Source organism: Musa acuminata, chromosome BXJ3-9 (assembly GCF_036884655.1).
Source record: "Musa acuminata AAA Group cultivar baxijiao chromosome BXJ3-9, Cavendish_Baxijiao_AAA, whole genome shotgun sequence".
Taxonomy (NCBI): domain Eukaryota; kingdom Viridiplantae; phylum Streptophyta; class Magnoliopsida; order Zingiberales; family Musaceae; genus Musa; species Musa acuminata.
This window is the reverse complement of record NC_088357.1, coordinates 6577413-6580879: the sequence shown is the minus strand read 5'-3', so window position 1 is coordinate 6580879 and position 3467 is coordinate 6577413.

Here is a 3467-nt window from a genome sequence, read left to right as displayed (position 1 = left end):
TCTGACAGCACCATGCTCGATATACGGTCTCTGGGATATTAGATGGATGAGGGACTATAGGTACACGGTAACTGAGGACAGACAGGTCCAATGGATTGGATTCCCCTGTATCGTCTGGGGACTACGGCGTAGTGGCCTAGTACGTCCGTAGTCGATGAGTCGAGTGAATTATTACAGAGATAATAATTCACTGAGTTAGAAGGAGTTCTGACAGGTATGACTCACGGCCAGCTCGATATTGGGCCTAGAGGGTCACACACATATGGTAGGCATTGCGATGAGTAGAGGTTCAGATATGAGATATCTGATGGAGCCCTTGTCTTATTGGATGCAGATCCAATACCCATTAGGGGAGGACCCATTAGGGTTTGACACGGGACCTCTATAAATAGGAGGGATTCACAGCCTCATAGGCTAGAGTCTTTGCTTGCCTTTCCTATTCTCCTCTCCCTCTCCACCTCAGAGTAGGCCTGGAGTTTTGAGGAGCGTCGTCGCAACCCTGCTGTGTGGATCACCGCTAGAGAGGAGGACGCTTGACCTCCTTCACCCTCTCCTAAGGATCTGCAAGGAAACAGGGATATACGATCTCCCTAGGTAACACAATCTCTATACGCAGTTTTGTGTTTTGCGGATTTTTGTGCACCAATCTTCGCACGACGACGAACATCTTTTTGGGAATCGGGGATTTTTGTTTTCTTGTTCTTCCGCTGCGCATATGATGTCGCCCCCTATGATTTCCCAACAGTGGTATCAGAGCCAGGTTGTTCGTGCGAATGATTGGTTTTGAACTGCGTGTGTTGTGTTTAGCGAGAAAGGGCAGCAACAGTTGCTGCCCTCGATCTGCGTGCGTGCAGCGCAGCCGAAGGCAGGCAGCACAGCGCCGGCGCATGCGCAAGCGCTGTGCCTGCAGCAGCCGGCCAGCGGTCTGCTTGCAGCAGGCTTGCTGCCGGCGGGGCTGGCAGCCCACGGGCAGCGACGCCTGCCGCCGCAGGGCAGCGACGCCTGCCGCCGCTGCTCCCGTGGGCGAAACCCCCCCCACAGGGGCGGCCGCCCGGCGGGATAGCACCGCCTGCGGAGGCAACGGCGCCCGAAGGGGGCGCCCACCCGCAGCGACAGCGCCGCCAGCGGGCGTGCCGCCTGCAGGCGAGGGCAGTGCCCTCGCCCCGCCACACAGGCCGCCGCCGGCAGGGTGGCGGCGGCAGCAGCAGCGAAAAGAGGAAAGGGATTAGGGTTTTCTGGGAAAAAGACAGTTTTGCCCCTCGAAATTTGAGAAATTTCAGTTTCTGTCTTTTGTCTAAATTACGAAAATATCCTTAGGAATTGAGAAATTCCCTACATGTCCCTGATTTCAGAAAATATTAATTAATTAAAAGGTTTAGTTGATTATTATTTTTTTTATTATCTAGTAGTCCTACATGATGATGATTATTTATACATGTGATGTATGATGTGTGGACGGATGATCATGGACCGTGTGATGTGTGTACTTGTGATTATTATTATTGAGGTCTGCGAACCTCCATTATATTTCTCGTTTATTGTCGGGCCTGCGTGCCTATGATTAAGTTGTAATCACATGAAGAGGCGCAGCGGGAGCGTGGATGCGATAGCGGGACCCACGAGACGGACGATCGTGATGCATGGAGATGCATCAAGATGTCGACGAAACCGACGAGGACGAGATGGACGATCACAGGGCATGGAGATGCACCGTTGCACACATAGATCTTGATGTGAGTGATTAGGCCTACTGGCTCGGGCCTAATCATATTAGGTTGTGGTCCATGATCATCTGGTGTGATTGCTTATACACATACTAGATATGTATATATATTTGCATGCGATGTAGATATATATTAAATATGTATATGTGTGACATGTCATATTAGGAGACCAAATTAAAGAAACATCTCTCGATAATATTAAGTCGGTAAACGTGAGGCAATTAGATTGACCCACGTGGCCTTCCATCGTTATGAGTAGGAACCGAATCCCGGTGTAGGTTGAGTTGGTCGAGTCCCTCGAGACTCACCTATATCGCGATTCGTTATCTTGCTTACGACATAGAGATGTCACCGGTGACCTGAGGACATGGTATGCTTGGTCGAGTCCCTCGAGGGTATATCATCAAATCAGACTCATCTTGTAACGAAGGTGTTGACTTAACTGAGCATCATGGTTGGTCGAGTCCCTCGAGGCCATGGTGATTCGGAGGCCGAACAGGACGGGAATCACAAGGAGTTGTGATCGGCAAGAGTTGCCTACCTTTTAGGCTTAGTGTGATTGGTCAAGTCCCTCGAGGTTACACAAAGACGCTGATTGGATCCTGATCCCCACTAGAAGTCTGCCGGAGACTTCCGTTTCACGTGCTGAGGGTGTCGCGTGACTCGTTAGTAAAATAGTGGGAGCATATTAAGATAGAAGTCCATATCTTGATAGTTTATTTCTTGCAAAATCTGCATGTTATTCATTTCTGCTACATCTTTATTTTCAGAAAATGTCGCTTTCAAATCCCTTACGTGGCATACTTGATGTCAACCGCCTCACTGGTCCAAATTATACGGATTGGCTCCGTAACTTGAGAATTGTTCTCACAGCGGAGAAAATCGTGTACATCCTTGATACAGTGATGCCTACGCCCGAAGAAGGGGCAAGCGAGGATGAGATCGCTCGCTACGTGAAGTACATTGATGACTCCACTCTTGCTCAGTGCTATATGTTGGGCTCTATGACTCCAGAGTTACAGAGACAACATGAAAAGATGGATGCTAGATCCATTCTCCTACATGTCCGCAAATTGTTTGAGGAACAGGGAAGGACTCAACGATATGAGATATCCAAGAGCCTTTTCCACGCTAGGATGATTGAGGGGACACCGGTTCAGAACCATGTCCTAAAGATGATTGAGTGGATAGAGAAACTCACAAGTCTAGGAATGGTCCTAGAGGATAACTTGTGTGTGGACATTGTGCTTCAGTCCCTACCAGATTCCTTTTCACAGTTCATAATGAATTTTAATATGAACAAGCTTGAGGTGACTCTCCCAGAGCTCCTCAATATGTTGAGGGAGGCAGAGAGTACTATTAAGAAAGAGAAGCCAGTTCTCTACACTGGTGAGACCAGAAAGAAAAGGAAAGCAGAAAGGTCCCTTAAGAAGGGCAAGGGCAAACAAGGTAAAGCAAAGGTTGCTAAGAAAAACCCAGCAAAGGACAAAGGCCAGTGCTTCCACTATGGTAAAGATGGGCACTGGAAGAGAAACTACAAAGAGTACCTTGCAGAAAGGGCGAAACAAAAGCTTGATGAAGCTTCAGGTACATTCATGATCAGTCTCTATTTGTCAGACTCTTATGATAACATATGGGTATTGGATACCGGTAGTGCTTATCATATATGCAATTCGTTGCAGGTTCTGGCAAGGCTTAGGAGACTAGAGAGAGGCGAGATGGACCTCAAGATGGGTAATGGAG